The sequence below is a fragment of the Lithobates pipiens genome, unplaced genomic scaffold (genome assembly GCF_037356315.1).
Source record: "Lithobates pipiens isolate NorthernLeopardFrog02 unplaced genomic scaffold, aLitPip1_a1.2 Scaffold_23, whole genome shotgun sequence".
NCBI classification, from domain to species: Eukaryota; Metazoa; Chordata; class Amphibia; order Anura; family Ranidae; genus Lithobates; species Lithobates pipiens.
Window position 1 is genome coordinate 199,718,399 of NW_027507785.1, and position 13,542 is coordinate 199,731,940.

At 49.7% G+C, this 13,542-nt stretch overlaps 10 non-coding genes across 10 annotated transcripts; all 10 read left to right on the top strand.

Moving 5' to 3' along the window:
* The first annotated feature begins 953 nt into the window (after nt 1-953).
* Nucleotides 954-1,025, top strand: TRNAA-UGC (transfer RNA alanine (anticodon UGC)). Its single transcript has one exon. It is a non-coding gene; the product is annotated as a tRNA-Ala (tRNA).
* A 230-nt stretch (nt 1,026-1,255) lies between these two features.
* On the top strand, nt 1,256-1,327 carry TRNAA-CGC (transfer RNA alanine (anticodon CGC)). The gene has a single exon. It is a non-coding gene; the product is annotated as a tRNA-Ala (tRNA).
* Nucleotides 1,328-1,481: 154 nt separating this feature from the next.
* On the top strand, nt 1,482-1,553 carry TRNAA-UGC (transfer RNA alanine (anticodon UGC)). Its single transcript has one exon. It is a non-coding gene; the product is annotated as a tRNA-Ala (tRNA).
* Nucleotides 1,554-3,099: 1,546 nt separating this feature from the next.
* Nucleotides 3,100-3,171, top strand: TRNAA-UGC (transfer RNA alanine (anticodon UGC)). The gene has a single exon. It is a non-coding gene; the product is annotated as a tRNA-Ala (tRNA).
* Nucleotides 3,172-3,401: 230 nt separating this feature from the next.
* TRNAA-UGC (transfer RNA alanine (anticodon UGC)) lies at nt 3,402-3,473 on the top strand. Its single transcript has one exon. It is a non-coding gene; the product is annotated as a tRNA-Ala (tRNA).
* Nucleotides 3,474-11,637: 8,164 nt separating this feature from the next.
* On the top strand, nt 11,638-11,709 carry TRNAA-UGC (transfer RNA alanine (anticodon UGC)). The gene has a single exon. It is a non-coding gene; the product is annotated as a tRNA-Ala (tRNA).
* Nucleotides 11,710-11,938: 229 nt separating this feature from the next.
* On the top strand, nt 11,939-12,010 carry TRNAA-CGC (transfer RNA alanine (anticodon CGC)). Its single transcript has one exon. It is a non-coding gene; the product is annotated as a tRNA-Ala (tRNA).
* Nucleotides 12,011-12,161: 151 nt separating this feature from the next.
* TRNAA-UGC (transfer RNA alanine (anticodon UGC)) lies at nt 12,162-12,233 on the top strand. Its single transcript has one exon. It is a non-coding gene; the product is annotated as a tRNA-Ala (tRNA).
* Nucleotides 12,234-12,391: 158 nt separating this feature from the next.
* On the top strand, nt 12,392-12,463 carry TRNAA-UGC (transfer RNA alanine (anticodon UGC)). Its single transcript has one exon. It is a non-coding gene; the product is annotated as a tRNA-Ala (tRNA).
* Nucleotides 12,464-13,302: 839 nt separating this feature from the next.
* TRNAA-UGC (transfer RNA alanine (anticodon UGC)) lies at nt 13,303-13,374 on the top strand. The gene has a single exon. It is a non-coding gene; the product is annotated as a tRNA-Ala (tRNA).
* The last annotated feature ends 168 nt before the right edge of the window (nt 13,375-13,542 follow it).

Below are 13,542 nucleotides of genomic sequence, written 5' to 3' on the forward strand. Positions count from 1 at the left end.
ATTTCACTTCCTGTTTGTGTGATTGGCTCACTGATTTTCCCAGAAGTCTTGCCTTAGATACAAGTCAGATTTTAGGCATCCTCTGCAAGAAAAAATGTCAGATTTGGTGAGATGCTCCTAAATGGTTAAGTACTTCTCAAGGACTGCAGGTCCTGTTATTCTTTTCACTAGAGCCCTGCAAGTGCATCAGCTGCTCAAAAGTGAAGAATAAAAAAATCACTCCCATTTCAAATCAGTCCTGCACAAGACATGATCTAACAAAAAGCTATTCATTCAGAGAAGAAACAGGTAGGACTCTGCAACAAAACGTGTTAAAATTCTTGCAATGTCCATTGATCACCCAGAGGGGATTGGTTTTTTTTCCTCAATAAAAGAGGAGTCCTCCCTGCATAAGTTGTGCCCTGAAGATGTAGTTTAATGGTGTCATTTGTTGAACTGTACGCATAGGCTATAGTAGAGGAAATCTTCACATTCCTGTGTCAGCGGTTTCTTATTGTGTTGACACGTGAGGCTATTAGGCATGGCTTTGCATGGGTTAATGCATGACCTCTATCTGCAATGTGAGACCTGACACCTCCTGAGAAGAAACTTCATTTCGAAAAAGTCCTGCCTCTCTCAGACTAGTGCTCATGCAGGTGAGAGCCACACAGTAATTAGCTGTGACGCTGTGACACAGACACAAAGAGAGGTCACTTATGCAGCTGGGAGATGATGTGTTGTCAGCTAACTGACAAACACAATTCGGACATAAATGGGTTTTTTTTGGCTCTTGAAGGCTGAAAGTCCTTCCTGGAAGAAAAAAAATGAAAGCGTGGTTGGTTTTGGGAAGTGAAGGAGGCCCTGAGTACTGGTAGTGGAACACAGATGTGAAGGCCAGGTGCCGGGTTAAAGGATGCAACATCGTTTAGAGCTTTTTGGGGGGCGAAAAAGGCACAGGCGCTACCACAAGGTAAGGGGATGTAGCTCAGTGGTAGAGCGCACGCTTTGCATGTGTGAGGCCCCGGGTTCAATCCCTGGCATCTCCATTTACCGTACGCCAGGGGAAACGGCCACCCCTCATCTGCTGCAACCCAGGCATGTGCACACACATGGGAAACATTTGGCAAAAACAACCCTTACATAAACATGCCTGGCCGCACCCTCCAAAGTCATTAGCATGTGAGGGTGAAGGAGCCAACCAGGAATTCTGCCCTTTGTTCCTCTCTATCTGCATTTTCAACTCACAAGGATCAAAGGTATGCTCCTGAGTTGTAAGGGGGATGTAGCTCAGTGGTAGAGCACACGCTTCGCATGTGTGATGTCCCGGGTTCAACCCCCGGCATCTCCATTCTTTATCTTAAAACCGAGTCTAGTTACCATGTAGCGCATGCTGAGTGGCCTAACTATCCCCACAAAGTGCAAAATACTGCTGAGAACTTTACTCTAAAGTCAAACTTCACCCCCCCCCAAAAAAAAAAGGCACAGACTCAGCAAAACAAGATGGGGATGTAGCTCAGTGGTAGAGCGCGCGCTTTGCATGTGTGAGGTCCCGGATTCAATCCCCGGCATCTCCATTCTTTATCTTAAAGCCGAGTCTAGTATCTATGCAGCGCATTCTGACTTGACTAATTATCCCCACAAAGTGCAAAATCCTGCTGAGAACTTTTCTCTAAAGTCAAACTTTCTCCCCCCCCCCCAAAAAAAAAAAAGAAAAAAAAAGGCACAGAAGGACAAGAGCAAGATGGGGTTGTAGCTCAGTGGTAGAGCGCACGCTTTGCATGTGTGAAGCCCCAGGTTCAATTCCCAGCATCTCCAGCCTTCGCCTTAAACAGATATCAGTTGGGGTGATTACAACTAGCTTCAAAACCCTGCCCACACCTTTGCTGGGTACTGTCAAAATGGGTGGCAGTAGTAAGGAAGGCTTTTCTTGGAAGCATGCTAATGAACTTGTAGTTGACATTGGCTGTCTGTTTAAGGGTATGTCCAGTTTCGTTAGAAAATAAGTAAAAGTAATATTGTATATACAATTGTAACACACGCCATATTGTCACTTATTTAAAAAAAAATGATCTTTCCTTTTCAATTGGCAGCGCTGTCATTTTCTGTAAAATTCAATGCAATATGGCAACCTAGAGGCGTTCCGTACACAATTGGTGTACAGAACGGCCCCCAGAGATTTCACTTCCTGTTTGTGTGATTGGCTCACTGATTTTCCCAGAAATCTTGCCTTAGATACAAGTCAGATTTTAGGCATCCTCTGCAAGAAAAAATGTCAGATTTGGTGAGATGCTCCTAAATGGTTAAGTACTTCTCAAGGACTGCAGGTCCTGTTATTCTTCTCACTAGAGCCCTGCAAGTGCATCAGCTGCTCAAAAGTGAAGAATAAAAAAATCACTCCCATTTCAAATCAGTCCTGCACAAGACATGATCTAACAAAAAGCTATTCATTCAGAGAAGAAACAGGTAGGACTCTGCAACAAAACGTGTTAAAATTCTTGCAATGTCCATTGATCACCCAGAGGGGATTGTTTTTTTTTCCTCAATAAAAGAGGAGTCCTCCCTGCATAAGTTGTGCCCTGAAGATGTAGTTTAATGGTGTCATTTGTTGAACTGTACGCATAGGCTATAGTAGAGGAAATCTTCACATTCCTGTGTCAGCGGTTTCTTATTGTGTTGACACGTGAGGCTATTAGGCATGGCTTTGCATGGGTTAATGCATGACCTCTATCTGCAATGTGAGACCTGACTCCTCCTGAGAAGAAACTTCATTTCGAAAAAGTCCTGCCTCTCTCAGACTAGTGCTCATGCAGGTGAGAGCCACACAGTAATTAGATGTGACACAGACACAAAGAGAGGTCACTTATGCAGCTGGGAGATGATGTGTTGTCAGCTAACTGACAAACACAATTCGGACATAAATGGGGTTTTTTTGGCTCTTGAAGGCTGAAAGTCCTTCCTGGAAGAAAAAAAATGAAAGCGTGGTTGGTTTTGGGAAGTGAAGGAGGCCCTGAGTACTGGTAGTGGAAGACAGATGTGAAGGCCAGGTGCCGGGTTAAAGGATGCAACATCGTTTAGAGCTTTTTGAGGGGCAAAAAAGGCACAGGCGCTACCACAAGGTAAGGGGTTGTAGCTCAGTGGTAGAGCGCAAGCTTTGCATGTGTGAGGCCCCTGGTTCAATCCCTGGCGTCTCCATTTACCGTACACCAAGGGAAACGGCCACCCCTCATCTGCTGCAACCCAGGCATGTGCACACACATGGGAAACATTTGGCAAAAACAACCCTTACATAAACATGCCTGGCCACACCCTCCAAAGTCATTAGCATGTAAGGGTGGAGGAGACAACCAGGAATTCTTCCCTTTGTTCCTCTCTATCTGCATTTTCAACTCACAAGGATCAAAGGTCTGCTCCTGAGTAGTAAGGGGGATGTAGCTCAGTGGTAGAGCGCGCGCTTTGCATGTGTGAGGTCCCAGGTTCAATCCCCGGCATCTCCATTCTTTATCTTAAAGCCGAGTCTAATATCTATGCAGCGCATGCTGACTTGACTAATTATCCCCACAAAGTGCAAAATCCTGCTGAGAACTTTTCTCTAAAGTCAAACTTTCTCCCCCCCCCCCCCCCCCCCCCAAAAAAAAAAAAAAAAAAAAATTAAAGGCACAGAAGGGCAAGCGCAAGATGGGGATGTAGCTCAGTGGTACAGCGCACGCTTTGCATGTGTGAAGCCCCAGGTTCAATTCCCAGCATCTCCAGCCTTCGCCGTAAACAGATATCAGTTGGGGTGATTGCAACTAGTTTCAAAACCCTGCCCACAGCTTTGCTGGGTACTGTCAAAATGGGTGGCAGTAGCAAGGAAGGCTTTTCTTGGAAGCATGCTAATCAACTTGTAGTTGACATTGGCTGTCTGTTTAAGGGTATGTCCAGTTTCGTTAGAAAATAAGTAAAAGTAATATTGTATATACAATTGTAACACAAGCCATATTGTCACTTATTTAAAAAAAATGATCTTTCCTTTTCAATTGGCAGCGCTGTAATTTTCTGTAAAATTCAATGCAATATGGCAACCTAGAGGCGTTCCGTACACAATTGGTGTACAGAACGGCCCCCAGAGATTTCACTTCCTGTTTGTGTGATTGGCTCACTGATTTTCCCAGAAGTCTTGCCTTAGATACAAATCAGATTTTAGGCATCCTCTGCAAGAAAAAATGTCAGATTTGGTGAGATGCTCCTAAATGGTTAAGTACTTCTCAAGGACTGCAGGTCCTGTTATTCTTCTCACTAGAGCCCTGCAAGTGCATCAGCTGCTCAAAAGTGAAGAATAAAAAAATCACTCCCATTTCAAATCAGTCCTGCACAAGACATGATCTAACAAAAAGCTATTCATTCAGAGAAGAAACAGGTAGGACTCTGCAACAAAACGTGTTAAAATTCTTGCAATGTCCATTGATCACCCAGAGGGGATTGGTTTTTTTTCCTCAATAAAAGAGGAGTCCTCCCTGCATAAGTTGTGCCCTGAAGATGTAGTTTAATGGTGTCATTTGTTGAACTGTACGCATAGGCTATAGTAGAGGAAATCTTCACATTCCTGTGTCAGCGGTTTGTTATTGTGTTGACACGTGAGGCTATTAGGCATGGCTTTGCATGGGTTAATGCATGACCTCTATCTGCAGTGTGAGACCTGACACCTCCTGAGAAGAAACTTCATTTCGAAAAAGTCCTGCCTCTCTCAGACTAGTGCTCATGCAGGTGAGAGCCACACAGTAATTAGATGTGACACAGACACAAAGAGAGGTCACTTATGCAGCTGGGAGATGATGTGTTGTCAGCTAACTGACAAACACAATTCGGACATAAAAGACATGTACGGAGCTGTATAGAAAAGGAAGCGCAGGACATACATGACAGGGTGCAAGGGAATTACTGGGCTAAAGTAAAAGCAGCGTGGGGGTGGTTTAAGATGCAGGCGTACTTACCCTATTGGTGGAAGGTCACAAGGGGGGAGGAGTGTGGGTCTTTCGTCCATGTGCCAGGGTGGGACAAGCCAGCAGTTGGAGGTCAGCAAGCGAGGAGAGACGTTGTCCTGCAATCAGATAGAGAGAGGTTAGTTAGGATGAGCGGGTTGCAGGATGTTTGGGCGCAGCTTAGGGAAGCAGCAGAGGCGCATGGCATGGAGTGGCTTCAGGGCCAGATTGCTGCCACGCTGCAGGGGGTAGGACAGGGTCCTTCCACGGCCGGGCCTGTCCAGCTGCGTGCTCGGAGGTCTAGACCCCCGGAGCGCCTGAGCCCAGATAATACCCCCCGGACTCGACGCCGTTATGGGAGCCCCAGCCGGGACCCTTCAGCCACCCCCGCCGAGCGGACACTCCGGCCAGCCAGCGGGGGGCCTGGAAGGAATCCCCGTCCACGGCAAAGTCCCAGGGGGGGGAAGTTCGGGGGGCCGGCGGGCCCCCACCCCCTCCTTCCACCTCAGTGGCTCGGATCCGCTCGGCTGCTGCCTCCGGCGAGGTTCCGGTCGGGGGGGGCGGTCCGCCGTGGGAGACACAGCAGAGCGGGCACCAGTGCGGGAGTTGAGGCAGCTGGGGGCTTACCTCGTGGAGTCGCCATCTTGGATGCGGGCAGTGAGCAGGATCGCGCCATTGCCGCTCGTCGGTCGGGAGGCCCCGCCTCCAGGCTCAGTGTGGGTCCTGGGAGGGCTGGCCAGAGGAATGCCTGCGCGCTGGACGTGCTTCCGGCGCGGCTTGATGACGTCACCGGCTCGGCGCCGAATTTGAATCCGGAAAGGCACACTGTGAGGAATCCCAGCTTTTCTCCTTTGCCCAGCGTTGCAGTGCCCAGGGATGGAGGAGGACCTGACGGACATCAGCGATATCCGATGTCGGTGGACCGGGCTGGCAGCAGCGGTGAGGAGGGAGAGTTGCATGAAGATCCCCAGGAGGCTGCAGGAGTATCCGGTGGGGCGGCTGGAGGTTCTCATCGCCTGGGACAGCCTGGTGAGTGTTCACATTTTGCTTTGTCTGGCGGGGTGGGGGAGGGTTGTCGGGGGGGGGGAGTGGGGGCGGGGGGGCCTCTGGGGGGGGGAGCGTGGCAGTGACAGGGGGGAGGGGGGTGGGGGAGAGTAGTGCTCTGTCCGGGCAGGGGGTGGGGGAGGGGTCGCAGGGGTTATTGGAGTCCCTCAGGGAGCTGCTACGGCGATTGGACGGGGGGGAGGTGAGACCCCCGACTCCGGTGACGCCGTGGGTTTGTCCGCCGGCGGTGATGGGGGGGCAGTCGGGTGGGGGGGGGGGGCGGCTCAGAAGACATCGGTGACGACGGAGACGCAGACGGACAAGGACGCCGGGGGTACTAAGCCTGGATCGGAGACGGGGGACAAGGATGTGGACAAGGTGCGTTTGGCGGATGCAGCGCGCTGTGAGGTATATGTATGTTTTGAGGGTCCATTGGGGGCACACTTGAAGAAGGAGGTGCGGGAAAAGATTTGGAAGGATGAGTTTGTGGAAATTTTTTCCCTGCTCCCCTTGGAGAAATTTGATTTAGATCGGGTGAAGCCGGATGAGAGTAAAAAGGATGAGGAGGAGAAGAGGAGGTATAGGTTAATCCCGCGCACATTTGCAAACTGGCTGCAGGCATTTGCGATTTTTGCAAGTGTGATCGGGGAGAAGGCCCCGGAAAATTGCTCCGCACTGTTCTGCTACTTGGAGGCGATCAGTGAGGCTCATAGGGTTTATGGGGGTTTGGCATGGCTTCGGTATGACGAGCAGTTTCGTCAGCGGAAGGCTGTTCGCCCCTCCATCAGATGGGATCACAAAGACATTAGTCTTTGGATGAAGTTGATGACATCGTCGAGGGGGTCGGGGCAGTTTTTTCCAGGGGGGGCCGGCGGCGCTTCCTCCGCAGGATCGCCGGCCCCTAAAAAGAAAGGGGTCTGCTGGCAGTTCAATGAAGGAACTTGCCGTTTCGGCTCGGCGTGCAGATACAAGCACGAGTGCGCAGGCTGCAGCGGGAGCCACCCCTTCCTGCGTTGCTTTAAGCAGGGCAAGGGTCGGCCAGGGGACAACGCTGGAAAAAGGGATGACGCCGGTGAGTCTGGTAAGGATGCTTCCTTTTCTAAGTAGGTATCCGGACAGGGCGGCGGCGCTGTTTTTGGAGGTTGGTTTTAGGGAGGGGTTTAGGATTCCGAGCATGGTGCGGGAAGTGCCACCGCTCTCGGAGAACTTGAGGTCGGCCCGTCTCCATCAGGAGGTGGTGTCGGCAAAATTTTCCAAGGAGGTGGCGTTGGGGCGGATGGCGGGCCCGTTCGTGGATCCCCCGCTGCCGGGTTTAGTTGTTTCCCCGTTGGGAGTTGTTCCAAAAAAGGAACCGGGTCAGTACAGGATGATTCATCATCTGTCCTACCCTAAGGGCGGCTCGGTTAATGATGGTATTGACCCGCAGGCTTGTGCGGTTACCTATACATCATTTGATGCGGCGGTAGCGTGGGTTCGAAGATATGGTAAGGGATCTCTGATGGCGAAAAACGATTTGGAATCGGCCTTTCGTTTGTTGCCTGTACACCCCGAGAGCATGTGTTTGTTGGGTTGTTGCTGGCTGGGGGAGTACTTCGTGGATAGGTGTCTCCCGATGGGGTGTTCCATTTCTTGTGCGTATTTTGAACAGTTCAGCTCATTTTTTGAATGGGCAGTTAGGGAGGTTGCGGGGGTGAGTTCTGTTATCCACTATTTGGATGATTTTTTATGCATAGGCCCCCCGGATTCTCGTTGTTGCGGCATTTTGCTCGGGACGGTTCAACATTTAGCGCGCAGATTTGGGATCCCCCTGGCGGCGGATAAGACCGAAGGCCCCACATCGGCCTTGGTTTTCCTGGGCATCACGATTGATTCGATGGCCATGGAGTGTAGGTTGCCGGAGGACAAATTGGTGGCATTGCGGCAGGAGGTGTGTGCGGCCAGCGGCAAGCGTAAGCTTCGCTTGAAGGAAGTGCAGTCCTTGCTTGGCAAATTGAATTTTGCTTGCAGGATTATCCCTATGGGGTGTATTTTCTGTAGACGATTGGCGGCGGCGACGGCGGGGGTACGCATGCCGAATCATTTTGTGCGGTTGACGAGGGAGTTACAGGAGGACATGAAGATTTGGGATTCCTTTCTGGCGGAATTCAATGGGCGGGCCATTTGGCAGGTTGGACCGGTCGGCAATGCTGATCTGGTCCTGTTCACGGACGCGGCCGGTTCGGGTGGCTATGGCGCGTATTGCCAGGGTAGATGGAGCGCGGGTCCGTGGCCGGAGAGTTGGAGGGAAGCGGGTTTTCTCAAAAATTTAGTCTTGCTGGAGTTGTTCCCCATTGTTTTAGCTGTGGAGTTGTGGGGGGAGGTCTTTGAGAACAGGAAGGTGCGATTCAATTGCGACAACATGGGGGTGGTGATGGCCATTAACAACATCTCGGCCTCTTCCCCCCCGGTGATCAGGTTGTTGCGCCACTTGGTGCTTTGCTGTTTGCGAATAAATGCGTTTATATATGCTGTGCATATCCCTGGGGTCGACAATGGCTTAGCGGATGCTTTGTCTCGTTTCCAGTGGGACACGTTTCGCAATTTGGCACCGGAGGCGCGTCAGGAAGGGGAACTGTGCCCGCAGGAGCTGTGGACGGTTGCATTGGAGTCGCCGCAGGATTGATCAGACAGTCTCTCAGCGCAGGAACGTGGAAGGCTTATCAGAAAGTTTGGCAGGAATGGTTGGACTTGGTGAATGAGGTAGGAGGTATGGGGGGCCCGGATAGGCTGGAGATGCTGATGTTGATCTTTATATGTGCTAATCATGCAAAGGGAGTGTCCGGGGCAGCCATCGGACGGAAGATGGCTGCGTTGGCCTTCTGGTTTCAGATGGAAGGTAGGGTGGATGTCACAAAGACATTTTTGGTTCGCAGGGCTCTGCGGGGGTACAGAAGGGGCTCTCAAACACGCGATTCCAGGCGCCCTGTTTCTTTTGCGGTGCTGGGGTCAGTTCTGTCAGTGTTGGGGGAGGTGTGTTCCACGGGTTACGAGGTAGTACTGTTTACGGCGGCGTTTGTGCTGGCGTTCTTTGGGGCTTTTCGGATTGGGGAGCTGGTCTCGCTGTCCAGGAGGATGGCTGGTGGACTGCGGTGGAGTGATGTCCAATGCTCGGGAGACAAGGTGAGGATCTGGATTAGGAAGTCGAAGATGGATCAGGAAGGAAGGGGGGCCTGGGTGGAGTTGTTTCCGGGGGTGGAGAAGCAGCTTTGTCCGGTACTGGCTCTGCAGCGGTTTTTGGCACTCCGCCCGCCGGGGGAAGGGGCGCTGCTGGTGCATCGGTATGGATCCTGCCTGTCCAGGTTCCAATTTTCTGCGGTTTTTCGGAGGTGTCTGGCGGCAGCTGGTCTTCCTTCGGGTGAGTATGCTTCCCACTCGTTTCGGATAGGGGCGGCTACTGAGGCAGCTAGATGGGGACTTCCGTCGGAAGTCATTCAGAGGATTGGTCGGTGGGAATCGGCTTGGTACCGGTTATATGTTAGGCCACACCTGTTGTGCTGAATTGTTTTGTTGATTTTGTATGTTACTGCTGTTGATGGGTTTGCATGGTTTTTCCTTTCTTTTCAGATCCCCCACGATGTCTCGTTTGGATAATGGGACATTCTTTTGTTTTTTGGGGGGCCAGGAGGGCGGATGTCAGGCCTGAAGGTAGACAACTCAGGGTGGCCAGGGAGGAAGGCACGGTCAGGTGGATTGGGATCCCGGGTATGATGTGGCATAAGGTGGTCCCCGAGGTACATCGTTTTGCTGCCTTGGATCGGTCCCCGGATATTTTGGTGCTCCATGTTGGGGGCAATGATCTGGGGATCCGACCGATGCGACAAGTGATCAAAGATATACAGTGGGATTTCTTGAGGCTCCGTACCGCTTTCCCGGACATGACGGTGGTGTGGTCGGATATAGTGGCCCGCATGTCGTGGAGAGGGGCTCGATCCTGGGAAAAACTGAACAAAACCAGGATTAAGGTCAACAAGGAGGTGGGAAGGTTTGTGGCCCGGAATGGTGGGGTAGTCATTCGTCATTGGGAGCTAGAAGTGGACACCTGGAGGTATTTGAGGGGCGATGGGGTTCATTTGAACCCTGTGGGCATTGACCTGTGGGCCTTAGGGCTGGAAGATGGTGTGCACCGGGCTTTGCTGGCGTGGCGGTGGTCACAAGTGTAAGGTTTCACACTTGTTCCGCGGTGGCGTTGGGTCCTTGGCGACTTCTATATATATATATGAATATATATATGTAGAAATGCATGGGTCAATTGAAAAAGGTTGGGACCCATGCCAGAGATGGAGTCATTGTGTTTGGGCTGGTGTCAGTCCAGATTAATGGCTAACATATTTGGGGGTCTGTGGACAGTTAGTGAGTCCTCGAGGCAAGTTTGGCGGCTGGGGACAGATGCTGACGAAGTGGGGATCACAGGCTCAAAATAATAAGGGGTCGTCAGGGACCAGCCAAAAAAGCACTTAGGGTTTTTTGGGTAACTGGAAGTTGTTACAAGTTTTTGTATTATTAAAATATTTAAAATAAAGTTTAAATTTTATTGTTATTTAAATAAAGGCCGTTGAGGCCATTTTCATCCAAGCAGGTGTCCGGGTATTTATTTTAAGAGTAACGGTTAAGGTTTACATGTATTGTTGGGGAAGTAAGTTATCTGGCTACCCTAGTCAAGACATGTACGGAGCTGTATAGAAAAGGAAGCGCAGGACATACATGACAGGGTGCAAGGGAATTACTGGGCTAAAGTAAAAGCAGCGTGGGGGTGGTTTAAGATGCAGGCGTACTTACCCTATTGGTGGAAGGTCACAAGGGGGGAGGAGTGTGGGTCTTTCGTCCATGTGCCAGGGTGGGACAAGCCAGCAGTTGGAGGTCAGCAAGCGAGGAGAGACGTTCCCGCCCGCCCTCCCTAATAATGGATAGTGGTTGGGTTTGAAGGGTTGTCATTCCGAAGGTGGCGTTGGGTCCTTGGCGACTTCTATATATATATATGAATATATATATGTAGAAATGCATGGGTCAATTGAAAAAGGTTGGGACCCATGCCAGAGATGGAGTCATTGTGTTTGGGCTGGTGTCAGTCCAGATTAATGGCTAACATATTTGGGGGTCTGTGGTCAGTTAGTGAGTCCTCGAGGCAAGTTTGGCGGCTGGGGACAGATGCTGACGAAGTGGGGATCACAGGCTCAAAATAATAAGGGGTCGTCAGGGACCAGCCAAAAAAGCACTTAGGGTTTTTTGGGTAACTGGAAGTTGTTACAAGTTTTTGTATTATTAAAATATTTAAAATAAAGTTTAAATTTTATTGTTATTTAAATAAAGGCCGTTGAGGCCATTTTCATCCAAGCAGGTGTCCGGGTATTTATTTTAAGAGTAACGGTTAAGGTTTACATGTATTGTTGGGGAAGTAAGTTATCTGGCTACCCTAGTCATGGTTTTTTTTGGCTCTTGAAGGCTGAAAGTCCTTCCTGGAAGAAAAAAAATGAAAGCGTGGTTGGTTTTGGGAAGTGAAGGAGGCCCTGAGTACTGGTAGTGGAAGACAGATGTGAAGGCCAGGTGCCGGGTTAAAGGATGCAACATCGTTTAGAGCTTTTTGAAGGGCGAAAAAGGCACAGGCGCTACCACAAGGTAAGGGGATGTAGCTCAGTGGTAGAGCGCACGCTTTGCATGTGTGAGGCCCCGGGTTCAATCCCTGGCATCTCCATTTACCGTATGCCAAGGGAAAGGCCACCCCTCATCTGCTGCAACCCAGGCATGTGCACACACATGGGAAACATTTGGCAAAAACAACCCTTACATAAACATGCCTGGCCACACCCTCCAAAGTCATTAGCATGTAAGGGTGGAGGAGACAACCAGGAATACTTCCCTTTGTTCCTCTCTATCTGCATTTTAAACTCATAAGGATCAAAGGTCTGCTCCTGAGTAGTAAGGGGGATGTAGCTCAGTGGTAGAGCGCACGCTTCGCATGTGTGAGGTCCCGGGTTCAACCCCCGGCATCACCATTCTTTATCTTAAAACCGAGTCTAGTTACCATGTAGCGCATGCTGAGTGGCCTAACTATCCCCACAAAGTGCAAAATACTGCTGAGAACTTTACTCTAAAGTCAAACTTCACCCCCCTCAAAAAAAAGGCACAGAGTCAGCCAAACAAGATGGGGATGTAGCTCAGTGGTAGAGCGCGCGCTTTGCATGTGTGAGGTCCCGGGTTCAATCCCCGGCATCTCCATTCTTTATCTTAAAGCCGAGTCTAGTATCTATGCAGCGCATGCTGACTTGACTATTCCCACAAAGTGCAAAATCCTGCTGAGAACTTTTCTCTAAAGTCAAACTTTCTCCCCCCCCCCCCAAAAAAAAAAAAAAGGCACAGAAGGGCAAGTGCAAGATGGGGATGTAGCTCAGTGGTAGAGCGCACGCTTTGCATGTGTGAAGCCCCAGGTTCAATTCCCAGCATCTCCAGCCTTCGCCTTAAACAGATATCAGTTGGGGTGATTGCAACTAGTTTCAAAACCCTGCCCACAGCTTTGCTGGGTACTGTCAAAATGGGTGGCAGTAGTAAGGAATGCTTTTCTTGGAAGCATGCTAATGAACTTGTAGTTGACATTGGCTGTCTGTTTAAGGGTATGTCCAGTTTTGTTAGAAAATAAGTAAAAGTAATATTGTATATACAATTGTAACACAAGCCATATTGTCACTTATTAAAAAAAAAAGATCTTTCCTTTTCAATTGGCAGCGCTGTCATTTTCTGTAAAATTCAATGCAATATGGCAACCTAGAGGCGTTCCGTACACAATTGGTGTACAGAACGGCCCCCAGAGATTTCACTTCCTGTTTGTGTGATTGGCTCACTGATTTTCCCAGAAGTCTTGCCTTAGATACAAGTCAGATTTTAGGCATCCTCTGCAAGAAAAAATGTCAGATTTGGTGAGATGCTCCTAAATGGTTAAGTACTTCTCAAGGACTGCAGGTCCTGTTATTCTTCTCACTAGAGCCCTGCAAGTGCATCAGCTGCTCAAAAGTGAAGAATAAAAAAATCACTCCCATTTCAAATCAGTCCTGCACAAGACATGATCTAACAAAAAGCTATTCATTCAGAGAAGAAACAGGTAGGACTCTGCAACAAAACGTGTTAAAATTCTTGCAATGTCCATTGATCACCGAGTCTAGTTACCATGTAGCGCATGCTGAGTGGCCTAACTATCCCCACAAAGTGCAAAATACTGCTGAGAACTTTACTCTAAAGTCAAACTTCACCCCCCCCCCCAAAAAAAAAAGGCACAGACTCAGCAAAACAAGATGGGGATGTAGCTCAGTGGTAGAGCGCATGCTTTGCATGTGTGAGGTCCCGGGTTCAATCCCTGGCATCTCCTTTCTTTATCTTAAAGCCGAGTCTAGTATCTATGCAGCGCATGCTGACTTGACTAATTATCCCCACAAAGTGCAAAATCCTGCTGAGAACTTTTCTCTAAAGTCAAACTTTCTCCCCCCACAAAAAAAAAAAAAAAAAAAAAAAAAAGGCACAGAATGGCAAGCGCTAG